The 23,137-nt window shown below is 40.0% G+C and overlaps 2 protein-coding genes across 5 annotated transcripts in view; one reads left to right on the top strand and one right to left on the bottom strand.

Moving 5' to 3' along the window:
• The window catches only part of LOC145994686 (uncharacterized), a 48,733-nt gene extending 38,987 nt beyond the window's left edge, over positions 1-9,746 (bottom strand). The window contains exon 1 of the mRNA XM_083130838.1: positions 9,575-9,746. The gene's annotated coding sequence lies outside the window, so the exon portion shown is untranslated. The remainder of the gene's footprint in view (positions 1-9,574) is intronic.
• The window catches only part of homer (protein), a 427,795-nt gene that overhangs the window by 19,034 nt on the left and 385,624 nt on the right, over positions 1-23,137 (top strand). The window lies entirely within an intron of this gene.

Raw genomic sequence — 23,137 nt, 5'->3', positions numbered from 1 at the left:
TTGCAGATGAGAGGCAAAAGAAGGGAGGTAAATCTTACCGAGCGTGACGTACGACATTGGACACGAATCGTGGTAACCGTTTCAGCAACATAAAAAACATGCATTTTATTTTCGTGCAGTAATCACCCTTTCAAATTATGTAGAATGTGGTGTCAAGTCGGCATCTGCGTTTTCCTGAAATGGAAATGGCATTACCACCTATTGGAACGACTTCTCACGTCTCATTGGAAGATTTAGCTTCAACGGTAATTCAGAAGGGGGTTAACGTATAGATTGTATACTAAAATCTCGGTGGAAATTGGTAACCGACAAATGATTCTTTCTGCCGGATTTCCGCAGAAGGCCATTTTTTTCATGTAATGAATTGGTCTACCATTTGGTTGTTGAGTTCTGGAAGGAGAAAGCTGGATAATAATTCTCACGTTGGCGCACAGAGGCTGTTCTGTGAAAATAAGAAAGCTAGTTCTGTACTTGTATTGCGACAAAAATGAAGAAAATGTTAACTTCTACCTTTAGATACGTTCGTGTAGAAGGGGTTCTTATTTTAAATTAACAGCAGAATTGAAATGTTACGGACGCAATTTTTGCGCTGACAATATTACAGCAGTAAGAAATATTTACACAAAAGCATTATAAATCATTCAATAAGCCGTAACATGACTGACCTAAATACATTTCAGAATTTTACATTTTGGCGTCGCTTTTCATGGATTTAACTCCATGTACACGTATGTGTGTCTATTTGTATTTTTTTTCTTATTTTACGTCTCTTTTCCATTACTTTTGCCTAATCGCCACAATGAGAACGAGTGATGGTAAGATGACGTTGCTGAAGGAGCACTCACACAGGACGCCCAGGATGGGATTCGAACCTAGGAATGTCGGTGGTGAGATTGGAAGTCGCCCACTTAACGCACTCTGTTTTCGAGCCTGCACGCACATACACACGCATGTGCGCCCGTGTGTGTGATAAAAAAGTTGTTGTGTAGAATGCCAATTGGCAGTAGAATTGGAAACACTCGGCAGATATTGTCGCGTGCAGAATTGCTGTCACAGAATTTGACAATTACAATTTTGACGACCAAGTGAGCCACGGCCCACAGTGTTGTGAATGTCCTGCAGGGCATAGGGAATGACCGTACCATCGAAGCTCCGGGTTCGAGTCCCGGTCTGGTCATGGATGTTCTTAGTGGTTGTCCCTTCCTCATTTTTATCCCATCATCATCATCATTGTTGGTATGGTATTAGCTAAAATGTAGAAAAGCGACGCAAAATAACACAAATACAGTAGAACAGTGAAGAAGCTCAACCTTACAGTAAATTTTCTATTAACATAATTTATGACGTTTCCTCCCCTCTTGTCTAAAACTAAGCGATCGCCTCTCAGTTTTCAGTGAGAACACTGTGGAGGTAGCTAAGAATAATAGATTACATGACCAGCTTCATAAGAGAAATTCTACTAAAATGCAGTGGCGAAGCTAAGGCGTAAATACTGGGTAGGCTGAAAAATCTGCTTATATTTTTTTATACAGCAGGTCCATGCGTCGATTCTTGTTGGTTGCAAAAAGTATCAATAACGCTTTCCTTGAAGCCTTGATCAATAGAAAGTTCTTTAACCAGTTTTTTTCAATGGCTATTGTACTGAGAGAACCTAATCTTTCATTTTTCATTGAATTACGGAGATAATTTTTTACTCTCTTGAGGGTGCTCATACTTCTTTCGGAGGAAGCTGTTGTAACAGGGAACATCAAGACCAACTTGATAAGTTGTGTTACTTCTTTGTAGATTGTTTGAAGATCATTGCTAACTATGAATTTTAGATGGTCTGCAGGAGGTAAATGCTTTTCTTTATCAGCATAGATATTTTTTAAATCATTTTCTAATCGTTCTTTGTTGAAAAATGGATATGTGGACAGAAGGTTATTTAATTTCATCACTGGAAAATGTAGTTTATATCGCCCAAAGCTATTTTGGTCTAGCAATTCAACAAATTTTATCTTTTCAAGATCTCCAAAACGTATTTCCATTTGTGCAGTCAGTGTGTCCAAGATTTCATAGGTTAAGCATCTGAGAGCCACGAAGTCTTGTTCACTTACATTTATTTCACTGCAAATCCTCTTAGAGTTTTGAACACATAATTTCACAGTATTATACGAGGGTGGATTGAAAAGTTCGTGGCCTGACCTAGAAAACGATAAGATATTTGGATAAGTTATGTTTTATTTTTCCACGTAATCCCCCTCGAGGGAGATACATTTACGCCACCTCTCCGGTAACGCTGCTATACCACTTTTAAAAAATGATTCCTCAAGGTCTGCAAAATACCCCAGTACAGCACTTTTCACCTCTTCATCCGAAGAAAATCGCTGACCCCCAAAAACTTTTTCAGGTTTCCAAACAGGTGAAAGTCCGAGGGGGCCAGATCAGGCGAATAGGACGGGTGCGGCAACAGTTCGAACCGACAGGAATGAATTTCTGCCATGGATGCAAGGGACGTGCGAACGCGCGCATTATCCTGGTGAAACAACACCTTTCTTCGCAGCATTCCTGGCCTCTTAATTTTAATTTCCTCGCGTAAACGTCGCAGCAGGGTGCAGTAGTATTCAGAATCGATAGTCTTTCCTTTTTCCAAGAAATCGATTAAGATAACGCCCCTAGCATCCCAGAATATTGATGCCATAACCTTGTTTGCCGACAAAACCTGTTTGGCTTTCTTTGGGGTAGGAGATCCTTGTCGTTTCCATTGCTTTGATTGTTGTTTTGATTCCGGTGTATGATGGTGCACCCATGGCTCGTCCATAGTCACAAATCTGCCAAGAAACTCCTCCGGATCACTTTCAAACAGTTCCAAACAATCACGGGAAAGGGTGAGTCGAGTGCGTTTGCGTTCAACTGAAAGCAACTTGGGTACCCATCTCGCAGACACCTTAGAAAACCCTAAATCGTTCACGATAATGTTTCGTGCTCGCTCATAGGAAATGCCCACAGTCTCGGCTATCTCGCGGATTTTGATTCTGCGGTCACTCAAAATCAGGTCACAAATTTTATTGACATTTTCTGTTGTGGTCGACGTTGCAGGCCTGCCACTGCGGGGGTCATCTTCAATGCTGTTTCTTCCACGCTTAAATTCAGCCACCCACTTTTTCACCATGGAATACGAGGGCACGGAGTCTCCAAGCGTCTCTACCATGTCCGTATGAATTTGCTGTGGTGTTTAACCCTTTTTATGCAGGTACTTAATGACAGCGCGATGCTCTATTTTCTCAATGTCACAAATTTCCGTCACTTCTGCCTACTAAAAGTCCTCACCTGAAACAATAGAGCAATGAAATGAAATGAAATTTTACACAGTGACTACCAAAGGATATAGCTATGCAACTAATGTATGAAACTCAAAATTAAAAGCTTCCTTCCTACTCAGGCCACGAACTTTTCAATCCGCCCTCGTATTTTTATAACATAAATACACGATGTGACACACACACAAACACACGCACGCATGCACTTGAAGTAAATTAACATTCAACAATGCAGCGCGTGAACGACGCACTTTGCACAAGAAGATAGAAGCACAACAGGTTGGTTCTGAGGCTAGCCGCTTTTACCCAGCGAATCGGCAGTCCCCTCCCCTTACCCTCCCCTTCCACCTACACAGAGCTCACGCTGTAGCTGCCTTTTAAACGCGAGGCTTTTCGTCAAAAGCCTCACAGTTCGGACCGAACGCGCTCTTCTCTTTCTGGCCTGACTGACAGAGATATCTGGAAGGATCGGCGGAACCAAACGTTCGGATTACATAGTTTAGTTCGTTTTAACGAACTTTGATTGTTACAGGGTACAAGAACATTTTAATTTCAACAATTTTTGGGTAGGCTAAGCCTCAAAAGCCTCATAGGAGCTTCGCCACTGCTAAAATGACCACCCTGAATGTCTTTTCGAACTCAAGTTTTCAGCTCAAAATATCTGTAAAGTTTCAAAATGTGTGGGATCATAAATTCTTTCTGTATCATTTTATCGCCCTTATTATCCCACGAGAGATAAAAAAAGTATGGAGGGCGCGGAATATTTGTAGTTCCAACTTCATAGAGATAACCTAATTTAAGCTATGATCAACTGCTATGTATGTGCTAACTATATGATACTGTGATAGTAATTGTAGGTCTTAGTGAACATATACGCAAGGCAATATGAAGGGTTGGTTGCCCCGTTACGTGTTCACAACCCTAGTCCTAGGTATTGTCTGTGTGATAGTGTTGAAGACAACGGATTAAAGCAGTTATGAATGGAAATTTGAAGCGGTTTTACCTATTCTGCGTTGAGACCGGTTTTCTATTTGTTTTCTTTTCGCCTTTGTTCAAAATTCCGGCCGGGCATGGGTGTTTTTCTTCTTTCCGTTCATCACTCATCCTCATCACCGCGATTAGCCAACAGTGGTAGAAATGCGAACTAAAATAAATCAAACCAGTCAATCAATCAATCTTGCATTTTTATGCGTTTTTCTTCTTAAAAGGCCACTATCCGCGCAATTTTTGTTATCTATTTTTAAGCGAGTATTTTTTTTAAATGTACATAAATATTGGGTTGGTGCGAATGAAATGTCCGCTTTGACGTCTGGTGGGAAACTCACCTCAACAACACAACACAGGGATTAACTGAGGTCACAGGTCTAACGTCATAAACTCTGTATACGTCCAGGAAACAGGCTGGAACACCCAGACAGTCAGGAGGCTGTGTGTTGCTGAACAGGGTCGTCTGAAAGTGCACCATGGAGAACACACAATTGCGAGTGATTTGTCTTTACGAATTCAATCTGGAAGATTCTGCTCAGCAAGCCACCAAAAATACTAACAGTGCATTTTGGCCAGGAGTGGTAAATGAACGCACCATTCGCTGCTGGTTTGTCAAATTTCGTTCCGGTGACACAGCATTGCAAAATGAACCCCGTGGCCATCGACCAACATCATGTTCGGATGAGCTCCTCAGGAACGCCGTGGAAGCGGACCCTCGGAAAAGTGTTCGTGCCATTGCAGACGACTTAGGCATACACCATACCACTGTCGTTCGGCGGCTCCGTGCGATCGGTAAAGTGAAAAAGTTGGACTCATGGGTACCACATGATTTGACACCGGCCAACAAGACTTGCCGTCTGGAGGTGTGCAGTTCTCTGAGTGTAAGGAATAACCGGGATGGTTTCCTGCATCGGATTGTCACTTCAGATGAAAAATGGATCTGCTATGACAATCGTAAACGATCAGGACAATGGTTGGATCGTGATCAACGTCCAGGGTGGTCTCCGAAACCACCTCTCCACCCACGGAAGGTGCTGTTGCTGGTATCGTGGTCTATGGTGGGTGTGATCCATCTTGTCTTGCTCAGGCGAGGTGAAACCATCAATGGAGATCGTTACAGTGCTGAACTCCATGAAATTCACCGAAAACTTCTCCGGAAGCATCCAGCAATGGTCCACAGACATAGTGTCCTCATGTTGCACGACAATGCTTGCTCACATGTCGCGCAAAGGATGGAGCAGGCTCTCCATGAGTTGCAATATGAAACCCTTCCTCATCCAGCATATTCTCCCAACCTCTCTCCCACTGACTACCATCTCTTCCGGCATCTCGATCACTTCCTGACAGGGAAGACCTTCGCTGTTGATCGGGCGGTGCAACATGCCGTTGAGGAGATCTTTGCGTCGCAGACTCCAGACTTCTTCCGCCATGGAATCCAATTGTTGGCTGAGCGATGACAAAAGTGCGTGGCTGCAGACGGTGACTATTTTGATTAACCAGGTATTGTAGTTTTGATTTTTTTGGCCTTTGGCAATGACACACCTGGGCCGGACATTTCATTCGCACCAACGCAATAATACGGGAGCCGTTGTAGCTCAGTTGGCAGATCCCGGGGTAGGTGATCTGGACCAGGAATTTGTCCAGTCCTTTCTCTGTTTCTGCGCGGCTCTAAATGGCTACCTGGGAGCAACCATGTGGGGTAAAGGTGACCGGGCGTGATGTTGATCAGATTATTCCAACCATGGCCGAGATCAAGAATATGTGGAGCTCTATACCTCCACATCACCTCATATGCCTTCACGACATGTGTGCGCACGCACACCTTTACCTTTTTTTGTTTTACATAAAATAATATAATTTTTATAATGGTAAGATAAAAAAAAACATGGTGTGGAACATTGTACATTAACGAAACACAGATATGAAGGATATATTTTAAATTTACAAGAAAAGAAGGAAACATTAATTTGTGGTATAACACAGAGCAGTCACAACATGCAGAAAATTATTTATATACCAAGAAATCCGAGATCTAGTAATCTATATGATTTACTAACTTCCTCTATTCTGTCTGGAAGAAAGAAAGCGGCATGAAATCGCGGCTTTTAGGGTAAGCTATAAAGAAATCGCTGATGGCAGGAGGGGACCTAGGATAACAAATGGTCGGAACGGGATCAATTTGAATGTGTCTTATGGCCGCGAGGTCACTTTGGGCGGAAACCACAATTTATTTTCTTCTGAGATCCGCGACTTAATGAAGATATATTTACGGCATCTGTTTTACTCCTGGTGTTGCCCAAGTAACACTTAGGGAGTTCATTCGTCCTCATGTAAGCCCGACTACAAGACCCCATGGATTGCCGTGCGCAGGCTTTCTGTTGAGTCAAACGCTTGGAAAAGGTAACCGCAATTGCAGAATTAGTGTCGAGGTTGCGCGCTAATTAAAGGATTCGTACCAGCCATTCATCACCTGTATTTGCTAGTGTTGCCAACTTTACTAAATCCCGGGTGATATTTCCATAATAAATGTTAGTTTTTATTATGTTGTTGCACATGAAATGTCGGATATGGTAGTGAAACTTCAAACAACAGTAACTCGGTGTGAAGGAACTTTTATTAATCAAAATAGACACTATTCGGTGCAATACACTTCTCCCAACGAGCTACTAGTACAGTGGGATCCATAAGTATTACCAAGCAGATTGTCCATCACCACGTTTACTCCCTTTGTTTTATGCAATGAGAGCTTCAAGAACTGTCGCAAAACATCAAACAATCTGCTTACAACCTCTGAAGCAGTATACGTAAAAATACGTAGGATGAAGGTAAAAACCAACGAAAATAGTCTTGAGCATTACTTATGGATCCCACTGTATGTGCCATTTGCGTTGAAGTTCGACGTTCTGGAGTTGAGGAAACTCCTGAAAGGCGTTGTTGACAACAGCTTCATTGGTGAACATTTTCCCTGCCAAATAATGGTTCAAATGCTTAAACAAGTGGTGGTCGGTTCGAGAGAGAGATCTGGTGAGTATGGTGGATGTGAAAGAGTCTCGTAGTGCAAGCTGTGTAGATTTTGCACTTTTATTCTTGCCACATGTGGCCTCGCGTTGACGTGAAGCACTAAAAACTTCATTTCTGTTGACCAATCTAGACTGTCTAACTCGTAATTTTTGATGCATTTCCTCCAGCTGGGTGCAGTACTTCTCAGCATTAATTGTTTCACCACTTTTCAAGAACAAATAGTGAATAATACCAGCAGCACACCAGCAGTCAGTCACCATTTTCTTCCTCGGATGAAGGGTCGATTTCGGCATGGTAGTCCTCATCAGCATGTAGCCATTGTGCAGGGCAGCGACGATAGTATTATAGTATACTATCTATTTTTCGTCACTTGTCACTACTCTGTGGAAAAACATTTCGGTTCCGGGAGAGCAGAGAAAGAAAGGCGACCTTCATGTGCCGTTCAGTGAACTCCTGGGGAACCCACTTATACAGCTTTTTTGTCTTTCCAAGTCCTTGCAAGTGTCGGGAAACTGTGAAATAATACACATCCAATGCCACTGCCTGTCCCTTACAGTTTGGCGAGGTCTAGAATCCACTAGTGCTCGCAGTTTGTCATGCCGAAAACCGACATTTTATGTGAAGCGACCCAATACTTCTAGGACACGTAAAGGGATAGAATATCTGAAGCCGAACATAAACAGGGAGTATTATGATAATTATCAATACTTCAGAACTTTTCACATGAAGATTGTGAAGAATTATCATGGAATCAAGTGAAACCGGAGCGGTGTCGCACAACAATAATAAACTGGGAGTTGCATAAGAACTAGTAGTGTGACATTTTAAGAACGGGTTGGTTTGGAAGTGATGAGAAACTCTCTTTTAGAAGTTGCATTTAATAATATAAGCGCTCAGGTTTTTCCTGAAATCCCATAGCTTCTTAAGTTTTGTTGTTATCGTAGTAAGTAAATCCATCACTATGTTAATGCACATTGTTCACGCAAACGAGGTTCAAGAATCGTCAGTGAATGACCGGACACACACTGCGTGTCTTGACATTTTATGTGGCCCACCTTAGTACTTCTTTTATTTTTGATCCATTATATTTAGTGCATGTAATGATTGATGGCAGTAGGACCTTTAAGGACGGTAACAGTTTCATTCCTACATTTCAGATATTTCAGTTATTAACTCTCTGAAAGTCAGTGACAGTGGTTCTTTATTACTATGCAATGTTGCTTCTGCCGATAATATCTATGTCTAACATTACGTTTCGAGAAAGTTCCTTTTCTTTCGTCGTCAGGGGAACAGTTTCTGTTTCCCGATGGTGGTATTTGAACCTACGACAGACGTGTGATTTTACTACATATACGCTGCACTAACAAACTATTACACATGCATACAGGTTTTTGTGTGTAGAAAAACTCACAACTCATACCAATGCCTATCTATTACGTACCTATCTCATACAGCTATTTTTTTGCTTACACAGTTCTGTAATTTTATTCTGATTTAGTATCTTAAAATTTAAAGCAATAGAAGCTTGACTATTTTATTTTAAAAACGATGCCACCAAATCGAATTTGGACATTTACAAAATATATTTGGTACATGCGTGTCGTACGGAAATATGGCACGTGAAGGCTGGTTTAGAGTCCACAAATTTTGCGAACCCCTAGACTAATACATGTGAATAGAACAGCCTTGAAGAATTACAAGGCAACGACGTTACCACTACGCCATCAGGGAGAGTATGAGTTCCGCCCACCGGTGTTGATTACGTGCAACTGTGGTTCCCAATGGTTGTGGACGTACGGTTCTCCTGGCGCGTGTGTTACATTGTTCCTGGATAGGCGTTGACTAGGCAAGGCAGGGTTGTAGATATCTCAACCACAGAAACATCGGAATTACCAGTAAAAAAATGGTGTTTTCAACTACCTTTATCCACGTTTTATTGCCTGTAATTCCCATAGGTTTGTGAATTGTGATGCTTAAAATTCAAATCTACATATTATTTCAGACCGCATTTTCGCCTGGCTAATAGAGGCTTGGGCAACTCTTAAGCACGTGTGGAGGCTAGCGAGTGCTTTGTGCGAGCTTCTCGCCTGCACAATGCACCTCAAGGCCTCCCTCCCCTCCTTTCCGCTCCGCTTAGAACACTACTGTAACCTTGCTCGCTCTGACATCCACGTGTGCATACCAGAGCCCTCTTGCACAAACAGGCCGAGTTACCCACACCTGGTTTATTATCGTGATGGAAATTACGCTATTTTAGTCGAACTTACCTTTCTGTGAAGCTATGGCAGTTCCTGTGACTGTGTCAGATACAACGTAGGGATTTTGCAGCAACTCGCATAATACAATTCAAATTTACCGTGTAAGTATAGAAATTACAGCATATAAATGGAAGCGAGAGATTCACGTGCGATTCTGTTCATGCCATCCCGTTGCTAATTTAATTAATGGGTAGTTCAGCGTTTCCGTGGTGTCGCTTTACCAAATGTTAGTACCGTTTGTTTGGGCTTGCTTTTGTTACAATTGATTGTTCATGTTAATGTGTTGCTGTTCATTACGAAATTTGGTGTTGTAATGAAGGGGGAAGCAAGGGAATATCTCACCCTCTTCCAAGTTTTATGTTTCTAAATGAGTTCTTTGATCATTATTTTCTTATTAATCAACAAAATTTTGCGATATTTGAAGTTAATTTTAAGGGCACATAGTTTTAACTGAAGTCGTGGCATGTCAATTTTTCTAAGCGTATAACAATGCTGTAACTCTAACCACCAGAATAATCAGAATAGTGACTGCGGCTTTGAAATAAAATATACCTAAATATTATATGGTTATTGCTTCCTAATGAGCGATGCTTAGTGGTACTGGTAACGCCGTCGCCTTGTAATCAAGGGGTTCGATATCCGGTGAAAGCACATTGCACAGTGGTTCGGATCTCACTATACTGTAAAGTCCCGATTAGCCTTTTTGTGCCTAAAGTGGACTTACGTGGAAGGATCAGAAGAAAAAAGTTACAACAACAAATAAAAAAACAGTACGACATGCTATGAATTGATGATGTATTCTAAGAAGGCTACACACACACACACCATTTTTCCACGTAATCGCCAAGGAGAAGGAAACTATCACTGGGGCCAAGTCCGGGATGTATGAGGCGTGGTTTCACACTTCCCATCTGAAACGTTGCAGCAACTGTTGAGTTTGGCGGGCCGTGTGGGCTCTTACATTGTCATGAATGAAGAGTACACCCTCACTCAACATGCCTGGCCGTTTGTGTCTGATGGCTTCACGTAACCGCGTTAACGTGGCACAATACCGAACAGCAGGGGCGGCCGCTCATAAGGACGATACGGACGCCGCACTGCCGTGCATAACCGCAAGTGAACAAACATTACATTAACATTTATATATTATAGCTTTTGCATTGCTTGAATTGCAAATATTTCGTTGGTTAGTCGGCTTTGTAGTTATTGTTCCGCGACAATCGTATAATTTGCACGCCACTGTGCGGGAATACGAAACGGCTATTACAGCGAGAGAAATCTGGCGGGGCGCCGTCCTCCCACCTTATGTGCCTGCGAGTATTGTGAGGCGAGGCAGCTGGGTAGAAAACATGCAAGGGAGGGCGATGGTTTTCGTCCTCCAAACCCAACTACCTAGCAGAAGCTGACCGCTCTCTCCGGAGAACTGTAAACAGTTGCCAAAAGCAGTAAGATAACGTAAGATAATAAATTACGAACCGTTGAAAAAAATCGTTCTATATTCCATAATAGAGCAATAATAACGTAATTTCAAATGAGGAAAAAATATATCATCGGTAATTCAAAAAATACAGACTCTTGTTTGATTTTTGTTATTTAGCGTCGCTTTCTGATTCTTCATTACGACGATGAAGATGAATGATGAAATTGATGGAGAGACACTCACTCAAAAAGAATATCCATGGTCAGGCCGGGATTCGAACCCTGGACCTCTGGCTTAGTAATGCCGTTTGCATTTGATGCCGTTTGAAAGTACATTTGGATTCCAATGATGTAGTAGTCTACCTCTACAGCATGTAGATGTAAAAACATGTTTTCATTAGCACGTTTCAAAAAAAATCCTGATAATGTGGCAAAGTTGTCTGGCAATTTCCCTTCCCTTTTCTTCTGTTAAGTTAGAAGATACTACTGTTAGATCGGCTAGAATTAGCTATATTTGTTCTTAGATCTTTTGTGATCTTCTTATTACTGTTAATTTATTATTAAATTTATTATAATATGTGCAAACGTGTAACATGATATTCTGTAAACACGAATATATACATTTCTTATCACGTTGGCTGTTATACGAAATGCGTCATTTAAATTCACATTACTAGTGGAGCAAATTTGTGACTTATCGCCCCTCCACTTGGTTCACCACGAGCCGCCACTGCCGAACAGCATTGTTTTTCTACTAATATCACTCTAACCATACACTTGCACGAGTTGACGATGAATATCCGCTGCCGGAACATTCCTCGCCCACAAGAAGCGTATGACACTTCGCACTTCCACGGCAGACCAATTCTGCAAGCGTCTCGCCATTGCATCGGCTACTGTTCCGCAGACCAAGGAATCCGCAGACGATGAACGTAAAGTTGTCGAAACTTGCCACGCGTACGTATATGACGCCATCTTTTGCACGTCCGGGTAAACCAATTACTTACCTCCTATTTCGTGCATTCACAGAATGCTTGTTGTAACCTTTTTTTTCTGATCCATCCACGTAAGAAAAAAAAAAAAACTCCACTAACGAGAACTTGAACGGACACAAAATATATAGTGTCAATCGCTGTGAATTGGTCCAAAACCATTTTTTTAAAATTAATTTTTCTATTCGACTACACCTATGTATCTATTATTAAAAACTGACCATAATTTATTTTTGTCACGTTTGGTTTGTTCCATGTCTGAATTTTGCATTTGCAGATTTTTTTTTTACTCAGTGATCAACATATGTGGAACGATAAAACTTAGAACGAATGAGTTAAAATTTCTGTTTCCCCCCAAAAATTAACTCGTCAATCAGTGTATGAAATTCCCACTGCTCCTAATTTTCTTCGATTCAAACAGCGGAAATGTCCACTACAGTGCTCTTGCAACTCCTAGAACATGCTACATCTTTCTCACAATGAACGAACTTCTGTTTTCTTGCTTGTCGATGCCTTAGGTAATGTTAACTGCAGCAGAATTTTGGTTACGGCGTGCAACAGTTGTAGAAACTTTCGTGAGCGTAATCCAAGAGAAGAAACATCATCACGTGATTATGATTGTTCTTCGTGGGAAAGTTCGTACATGTCACAGAAGCTCAAGTTGTTCGTCCCTTGCAGACAGTGACATTATCATTGATGAGTCATGGGATCATTTTTGTTCCTGGATGGACCATAAACTGGTAGTAATTAAGACCGCAATATCATGTGCACATCAAGTTCATTCAGCTGAAAGTTCGTGGAGAAGGAAACGTGTTTTGATTCAACTACAATAAGTAATTGCCCTACCTGAACTGATAATCTTATATACACGAATAAGCAATTTTCCTGTGGTGGAATCTTCATGTATCATTAGGAACGTAAACTTTAACGATAACGCCAAAAGATTCCCGAGACAATTTTTTTTGTTCTGAACCGCGAAGTAACATGAATTTCGGCATTTTGTTGGAATTACACCGAATTTTACACATTCAAGGGGGGGGGGGGGTGACAGGCTTGAGTAACTCGCTTGCACTTGTTGAGACAAGCGAATGATCCGTACGGTGCGAACTTACCGCCTGCACATTGGACCTCTAGGCCAGCAAGAAGCAGAGTAGTTTTGTTCAATGTTCGATTCACGATTCCTGCTAAGTTTTAGAAATCTTTGTCCAGGAAGTGGTTTTTACTTGTTCTTTCATTATGATCGCCATGTTGAACATAAAGATGTCGAAAGGTGACAAAATTACGGAAAACAATGTAGTAAAGGTACTAAGTACATTTGTATTGTGTGTACATGGGATGGCACCCAACAGTCAACCTCACTTCCCCGTAGTACACCCCGCTAACTGCTTATTGGAGGCCAACGAGGCACAGGCGCCAAGACCGAAGGCCAACATAATCAATCCTCTGTGGTGGGGTCGTGTTGGCCTGTGTGGGCTTATTCTCAGAGACACTATACTTTTAGTTGTTTGTAGTAGTCTACAACAGTATCAGTTTTAGAAATTGATTAATAAAGTTTTTGAGACATATTTTTTTCTTGTTAGGGTCCTGTCTTGCATTTTGTTTATGTTAAGGAACCTATCCCCATATTGCATGAAGGACACAAATAGCTTACGGGCTGACGTGCTCATAATATTAAAACCAGTCAATCAATATTATGTGCTGCTGTTTAATAGCGATTTATGAACTCAGAGTTTCATTGTAGTAGCTCTGTGTGAACATTCGGAAGGAAATTGCAAAGTTCCAAACCAGTGGTAAGTAGGGGACGTGGGACCAATTGCCAGGCCCCCTACATTTTGCCACTTTCCCTCCCGCACTAAACGTTATCTACCAATGGAAAGTAAACTGTCCTTGCCCTCTCAGTTTTGTTACCTTGCCCCTCCATTTTTGGAATCCAATCACCGCCACTGTCCAAACGGATTTGGAAATCATGAAAAATTTGGAAAAGTCATTGAATTTTGAAAAATACATTTAAAAACCTGCAAATTTCATGGAAATTAAGCGTTTTTTGTACTGATCAGGATGTGACAACGAATATTAAGTTCGTTTTTCCCTATGAACTAACTTCCTGATGGGAGATATTACATAGTAAAATGTTTTTGTAGTTTTTGTTACTTTATTTTGAACAGTGTTGAATAAACTTTTATTCTCTTGAATAGCAAGTGTAGTTTTATACTTAAACTTAGCTATTACTATATTAAAGTGGCACGTAGTTGGCTAGAAATTTGTCTTTGAAACGTAGAATTTGTTTTACCAAAGTGAGTGGGAACTCGGAATGAGTTGACGGTTTTCTTCCTTTTCTTTTTGGTAAATATTCTGCAGAGCTGTGCCCGTGGGAATAGGGGACGAGGAGATTTCCAGTTCTATGCATGCTAAGTTATTTGTTTAATGTGCATGTTGCGCTATGTATCGAGAATTGGGCGCGGCGAACGTTGAGTCCTTTTCACGGCTGCAGTCTCCGAACCTATCTATCGATCCACGTGGAGTGTCTCCCTAAGGCACCAGGATGAGCCCAGAACATTTTACCTGATCACGTGCGATTTTTGTTTTTTTTATTCTAAACTTTCCAACTTTGTCATTTCGAATATTACAAAAACAAATTTTTGCAATTAAGCTTCTTCAGTATGTTTTAGAATTTGTTGTAATGCAATATGTAATTCTATTTGATAAACTAAACGAGTGCATGGCTTTAATCTTGACTTCTGGTTAATGTAATTTCGTGTGTTGTACCAACAGAGCAAACTTTTTTGAACTAATTGTTAGAGATGTGTACACTAATTTTTTTTTACCGAAAATTGTTCTTGTAAATTAATTTTGAATCCTATGTTCGGAAGTTTAAAAAATCAGAATCTTCATATAATAATTAGCTATAAATATTATAAAATAAATCAATGTATATTAATATAATAACTGTTTTCCATGGTCTTATCTGGAGTGAGTAATTTTTTTTATATTGATATGTTTGTGTTACTTTTTTCAATAGTACCAATTTTGTTACAAATTTTTCTTGCTTTCCTTTTTAATCCGGAAATTGTCTGGTCTGGTTAGGTAGCCAGTCTTCAGCCTACGTAAGAAAATTATTCTTTATGCTCACTTCGTGCGTTACGAAACAGTAGCAGTAGCAGACGAAAAAGTGTTTTGGCGCTATTTCCGACCAAGATATGCTTGCTTTGTGTACCTGAAATGCATGGACCGTTAATCTTTTAAGCATATCGAGGACATGTTTGTATTTAAGAAGCAATTATGACTGTCAAGAGCTATTTCAGAGGGTGAGAAATAGTGAAGTGCATGTTTCGGTCGAGATATGACGTGTGGAGAGGAGGAATAAATTAATATATAAGTTATGCTTGGCTTAAAATTCAGCCTGCTGTAAATCGGAGTGAATGTTCTGCGCATAATATGTGCTTGGCGCGTAAGTTACTCTGCAAATATTGTGTAACCGTCTCTTGTGTGTAGAGCTTGTGGGTCTTGAATTAAACAGAGACTGGGGATCAAAGGTTTAAGGTTAAGAATACTGAATCAGCTATTTAATTATGAAAGGCAAACACACATACATTGAAGGTCGTCACGCGGTACTTACATTTAAGAGGTATCTTATGCATGCCCATACTTAGTTTTCCAGTGTTACAGTAGAGATAAATTATTTCTTATTACAAAATATTATTCGTTCTTTTATCTCGCTAGTTTGCAACAGATAATTTATCAAAATTGAATATCTCTATTATGTTTCCTGATTTTATATCTATGTTCTAATCTGTTGAAGGGGGCAGAGTGACAATTTCCCCTAGGTCGTCCTCTCTGCGGCAGCTGCCGAGCACTGTTGCCAGCTTCGCTCTTTTGGAACCAGATCTGACTCTTTCGTGCACTCGTTTGGCTCCTGCCCCACTATGATGCCATCACTGGCTCCGGCCCACAAAGACCAGCTTTTGCCATGAGTATATATTTTACACGTGATGTGATATTATTATGTTGGCTGCGTCGCCCCACTCTCTCTTACCTCCTCAGCTGCTTTTTTTTAGCGTCATAGCTGACGTGAAGGTGACATAATATTGTTATCCAGGATTCCTTCATTTCATGCAACCATTGGTGGATTATTGAAATGGGTGATGCCGCCAGATCTAGACAGTGAAAACTAAGAATAAATTGTCCTCACTTTAAAAGTTAAAGGTATTAGCAGTGCCACCACTCCTCTGGCACCTAAAATTACCCTAGGAGGCACTTTATGCAGCCTTCATTAATCTAGCCCCTTGAAAGTCAACTTTAGCTATATTTAAGGTGAAATTTAGCTATTTTGTGCACATCAGGTTTGGCAACACTGACTAGGATTTCCGTAGGATGCAAGCATAAATGCATTACGCTTATGGACCATTATTTTATTCGTTCTCTCGGGAATATCAAAGATCCAATGCCGTAGAATAGTACATGGGCGGATAAAGGACACGTTGAACTATGTCTTAGTGGTAGGAAAAGTCGAAACTCCCATTTGATTACCCGGAAGTTGAGTTCCCATATGGAATACATAGGATTCCGTAAATACTTATTGATCATATTTTTCAAACATCGTGTCTAGCTTAATAATCACCTTAAAGAAAATCCTTCCACATGCAACATGGAGAGAAATGCATACTCTCTTGTATAGTGAAGTTTTTTTTTAGCAGTAGTGTCCATTCCGATGATATTGAAATAAATGCACAACTGCTGCGTAATTGTCACTCTTCCAAAGTGGGAATGCTTATGCAAGTTATACAAACTGGGTGAATGCTTTATTATTTTTTTCTGAACTGGGCGGATAGTATCCCTACCAGTTTGACCACTGGTACCGAAATTTTCGTAGTTGTTAAAGATTTTTACGGAATCTGTCGGAGTTGATGGATATTTTCCTTCTACAAGTAAGATTTGTTTTTCTGCATAAGGAGTTTTATTTATTGTATGTGGTTTTAGTATACAATTTATTATACATCATTTATACCTTAGTTCCTTGCTTTTAGTACATTGAAATTTGACTGAATAATACTTTATTTCAGAAGAATTAATTTAACTCGATCTTGGCATGATTATCCATGAGTAATTTCTATCGTTTAACGTATCCACTAATAAAACCAATAATCAAAAATAGAAGAAATCTCAGTATCATAATGAAACCCTTTTTTAAATTTTTTCGGAAAGTATTTTACACAATCATTTCTGAATTATTGAATTACATTTTAATATCACCCTCTCACCGCCTAACCTCATCATGACGCATAACAACATAGATTATATAAAATCTATAGCTCTCGTGTTCATTACCCAGTGCCATGAAATCATGGAAGGCTGTTTGCTTCATTCATTCTCACTTTCAGTCATAACGGAGTGGATGCACGACTATCGCTTTCCTTTCTTTACCCCGCAGGGGTTTCCCTAGGCACGCATTTACGACAGGACGAGTGAGACTCAGAGCCACTTGTGCAGGAACATTACGATCGTAAATCCACATATCACCCGCGTGCCAATGCAAATAATATAATTTTCTTTATTTTCCCTACCGTAGAACTTCGCAATAAGGCGTAGCTGTAACGTCGTCGCCTTGTGTCCCAAGTTCGATACTCGGTGGGGACACATAGCGGTTCCTATCAAACTTTAAACTGTACGTCTAGTCCCGATTAGTCCATCTGTACATAAAGATTTAAGCAAAAACTCAAAACGTTCCTGCGACCGTACTTTTCCTCGAGTTGGTACGGATTTTCTTCTCTCTTTAAACACATTTCTACAAGCATTTGGTAGTTTTTTTTTTTACTGCTATACTGTCGTTCAGATACGAGCTATTTAATAAGTGACTATTTATTATACGGTAGCGTATTAGCCAATTCACACATCATCCTTAACTTCGCGATTATTCCAAAGTGGAAGAAAAGCGACGCTAAATAAACAAAATACAATATTCAAGTAAACGATACTTGCTTTCTCGCCATCTTTCAGATTTCTCTGAAATTCCTGTATACAGTCCTCACGATACCCAAACTTGCGTGCTCAGGCAACGTGCCTGCAGTTTGTCTTTTGTGACATGCAACATATCTTGAACAGACTTTCCGTGCTGGATGAGCCTTCGCAGGGGTCCTTTTCTCGTTTTTTTCAGCGCGTCCGTTTGAGATTGCCGTCTTTCATCAGCAATCTTCTTCAGACTGTTTCCGTAAAGTGTGCCGACTCATAAATGTCATGATCAAGTAAATAAAAGCCGACACGTTCTTTTCGAGGAGGAAATATGCCAGGAACCTAAATGGAATTCGGTTTCTTGTTCAGTTCGGCACATGCCCGGCCTTGTTTTATCAACGGAAGAAAGATAAACCGGTTCTTATAAAGAGGAACAGTTCTTCTACACGGAACAAACGTTTCCTGTTTTGGAGGAATGTTGTAGGTTTGTGAACTCTAGGAGCGGCGTCAACATTTGCACTAGAGAGGGCCACAATCCATCCAAAATCAGGCTGGCCCACACTGCCGAAATGTATCGAGATAAAAATAAAACCAAAGTGTACAGATTACGATTTTGATGGGAAACCTTTGAAGATTCTATATCAGGATCTCTAGTTTCGGACCACACTCTATTTATCCCTGCACCATGAAGTTCGGTAATAGTACAGGGCTAGCGTAAGTTATGTGATCGGTTTGAAACATATGATACTCAGACGCACGAAATTGAAACGGGTGGAAAGATAAACTCAAAATAGTTTATGGATCAAAAGTGGTGGGAGAGTTGCATCTGTCCTTTTGTAACCTTTATAGCCTATTTCTTTTTCTAATTTTTTCTTTGTTTCTGCCTGCCTGTCTTCCCTTCATTTCTTTTTTCACTATTTTCCCTTCCTCAATTTTCTCTCGTGAAAGAGAAAGAGAGAGATTGAGGAAAGAAAGAGAGAGAGAGAGAGGAAAATGATGATGAGAGAGAGAGAGAGGAAAATGATGATGAGAGAGAGAAAGAGAGAGAGCGAGCGAGCGAATCTTCCTCCTCACTCTGTGATGGAGGAAAGAAGAGGGGAGAGAGAGATGGAGGAAAGAAAGAGAGGAGAAAAGAGAGAGATAATAATATTAGAGAGGAATATTCTCTTTCTGTCTCTTTGATGGAGGAAAGACGACGAGAGAAAGAGAGAAAAGATGGATGAGAGAGAGAGAGAGAGAGAGAGTGGGATGAAGAAAAAGAAAAGAGAGATCAAATCGGATCTCCAGTTGGAAATATTTGTACAACCAGCCCTAGGAGTTGGCGATGTCCAGCTTCTCGTTGTTTCGAAATGCAGCGGAGTAAAAGCCCAAATGGAAAGGTATTAGGAATGAATCACAAAATTATTTGGATGGATCGCTTAGGGAGATAGTGAGCCTAGGCCGGTTAAAACTTAATTACGTGCCGGGGACTACTTTTCTTCATTTGCTTCCCCCCCCCCTTCCTCCTCGTTTCGGAAACATCCATTTTCACCCCTTTCAGTAGATTTTCGACTGTCAAGGGGAAGCGTCATGTAATTCCTTCCCCCTGACGGAATATTTGACGTGGAAATTAAGATTCGATGAAAACTGAGGGGAAGCGAGACATTTAGAATGAGTGAGAAATCTTGAATAATAAATTTTCTCCCTAACTTCTCTCTCTGTGTTTTTGACGCTTCAATATCGGGAAGACACTTTGCCCTAATAATTCAGGCTGTCATATCCAATGCAAGGTGGAATCCTAATAGGCATCTGTCATTTTGTGTTTTATTAAGTTTACTCTTTTTTTCATTACATCTCATATTGAAGACTTGCCCTTTGTTCTTTCCGCTTGCAGTTTGCTCGCGTGTGTGATTTCATTTACCGCCTCTTGACGCTCTTGTATGGAATTCATATTATTCTAGGGAGAGTTAATAGGAAAACATCCTCAAACGACTGAAATCATCGTAGTAATATCCAACCTACTGCTTTCCATGTGGCAATATTTTAATACACGTGTTGTGATCATAATACTGAGGTATTTATTTAAGGGGAGAAAGGTTTTACACTACCATCATGATAAAAACAACCACTATTATTTGAAGGGCTCGGGGGTAAAACATGGTAAGTAACATTTTGATTATTATGGAGTTTCTTAAGCCGAAAGGTTGTTAGAAGCTATACTGTAGATAAGTTTTCGTGTTGTGTTTACCAATTTCAGAATGGTTCAGTGTTTCCAATTCAAATTGCATGACGTGGCAATGACACTCGATTGATTGATTGATGACTCTTTTTACTTTGTGACTCAATAATGACCAAAATGCCACCATGTTTTACCTCCGAGCCCTTCACCTAGTTGCCACATGCTCCTCCATGTGTCAAAGGTTTTTTTTTTTTTTAAAAATATTATCTGATTATTAATTTTCAGAATTCGTGTACGATTTTTATCAGCGTTGAAGTATAAAGTTTTCTTCAGTGTTAAAGTGTGCTACTTATTTTTATCTTGTTCTGCGAACAACCTTATTTCCTGTAGTACATTTCTATTTTTCATAGTCAGTGTTATGTAAGTGGATGGCCAAATTTTCGAGAAATAAATAATTGAAAGTGATGAATATGATTGTATCGGACCATGGAAGTCTACAATACAATAGATTGCTGTTTGACGTATCGTATAAGTTATGACAGATTTGAAAATAGTATTGCTAGTCTGTCGTTCACTTCCTTCACACTGTATTTTAATGGTTACGGGTCGTGTAACCAAGAAGACTCTAAAATGTAGCGAATACTCGACCTGGGGTAGATAAAACATTTAGACTTGAACTATTTTGTCCAGGAAATATTTGAATTTGTGTGTTTTTACTCTAGCATTTAAATTTTCTATTAATGGATATACATCCTTGTTTGTATTCATAACATCAATATCAAAGATACATTTTTATTTGAAGATGTGGTCCATCCTATTATATGAAGTCCCTTGGCTCAGCCACACCAAATGCCTAGTACCACCACTGTATAAATCTGCATAAAATAACCAAATAGAAATACGAATGAAATAACCAGAATATAAATATAAATACTCGACAAAGCCCCCGTATGTAGTTTAATTTGTCATCGTCATAATGGTAACAAGAAATTACTGAAAGAAATATCGGTATGAGATAGAATAATAGGCTGTTCATACAATGTAATCATTGCTTATAAAATCCACATGGACTTAGTTTTGAGTAGATGCAAGGGTTTGCACTATGTTTGACAGGATCATTACATCATTTTATCGCTTTGACAAAGAGGCTTAAGTTTCGGATCGGGGAGAATAATAGAAACGCCCGGAGCTTGAGAGCATACGACAGATCCCGTTGAATCCAGACACGATTGACCACAGCACGTGATGATATACAGAAGCATTTTTTTTAACGCCGTAACTCCATACTGTGCTCTAGAGGCTAAAATTACATGGATGTCAGCACACTTTCAGAAACGGACAACCAAGATGAGAAAGGTTTCATTCAAGTCATCTTTGAAGAGGACTGATTACATATTATCAGTGATAGAGGTGGCATAATTGTATAATCAGGGAATCCGTCTTTTGTTGTCAATTCTTACCTTTTTCTTTTCACAAGAACGGGTTGGTCTCAAGTTTTAGGCATAGATTAGTGCTGAGCCGATACCGCTTTCAACCGATAGTAATACTCACCAATTCCTATTGATACCGATGCCTGAAAATTGTAACAGTTAAAAGTTGTTCAATATAACTCCAATTATAAGCATACGTTTTTCAGAGGTTTGGTTTAAAAATTCAAAAATTACATCAGTATATTAACATACGTCTTATGTAATCACAAATACAGTCCCCCCCACATAATATTAGTGGAAAATCAATGGAAACCTCAAATTTTCCATAACTTCCAGGGTAATTAGATTCCCCAAAAGTGTCGCACAGTATTTTTGCGGACCCCGGGAACGATCCAAACGCCAGGAAAAGTATCGGCCGATATCGGTGAATTGAATCCAACCAAAACTTTCCGGCATCGGTATCAGCCCAGCCCTAGTCTAGATCATACTGTCATAGAACTAACTCCCCTCCTCTACATCGAGATACACTTGAAATATGCAGTACTGTGTTCGTAATAGTTTATTGAGCCAGTTCAAACTAAATCGGTAATTGTTTCTTTGCAATGTAGAATGGCAACGTGCACGGTCGCCGCTTCTGCCAGTGGAAGGGTTTTTCTATCATTTCGAATGACATTGTGCATGTTCGCCTGTTCCAACAGTTTATGAAGCCAGTGCAGACTAAATTGTGAAGAGGTTTTCCACAGATTACGATGGCAACCTGCGTGTTAATCGATCTCTGTTGATAGCATCCTGAAGATGGCACCTGTATGGATGAATTGGGTTTCGTTGCTACGTGGGATCGGCGTATCAAAGCTCGACGTTGAATACGCATTCGGCTCGCTCCCGCAGCAAATAAATGGGATATATTCCTAGCCATTGTAATATTGACCCCTTGGATTGCATGTTGAGTGGGAAAATGAATACCAGAATGCTACATCTACTGTAGAAAGTTCACTTGCGGCTGTTGAGCTTTTTTATATTCTAATATCTTGTTTGTGCTCATTTTGCATCCTATTAGTTTTGCATTGTATGTGCATGTCACTGTAGAACAACTTTATTGTTTGTCTTTCTATCAATCAGTGGATTGAATGCTTGAGAATTGTGATGTGCTAACAATTTAAAGCACACTTGTTTACCAGAACCCAATAAACCCTTCTCCTTGAAATAAATCTCTCTGCACTCTGCGGTCATCTTTAACATCTATCCGCTAACCTCGTGTTTCTGAATGAGTGATATTTAATGAATGGAATGAATGAAAATCTTACACGTTCAGGTCACTCGGAACTATACTTGAACGCTACTGCAGAATCTCAACAAGGACAACTTTATAAGAAGGCAACAGCTGCCACAGACTTTCTCCAATTTCATCTTCAAGATCACTGACCAGGAAATTCGTAACGCATGTTTGTAACCAAGAGCAAGGAACTTCCTCTTTCATCTCGGATAGATTTTTAAGATAGTGACATTTTTATAAACGCAAACTTCTTGTTCTTTTTCAGTACCTTTTTCTGATTGGTGGTGATACAGAGATACTTGCATTATCTAAGATATTGCCTCTTATATTATATTACGAATTTTTATAAGAACG

Source organism: Lepisma saccharinum, chromosome 11 (assembly GCF_977018435.1).
Source record: "Lepisma saccharinum chromosome 11, izLepSacc3.1, whole genome shotgun sequence".
In the NCBI taxonomy this organism is placed as follows: Eukaryota; Metazoa; Arthropoda; class Insecta; order Zygentoma; family Lepismatidae; genus Lepisma; species Lepisma saccharinum.
This window is presented reverse-complemented; position numbering and strand designations above follow the sequence as displayed.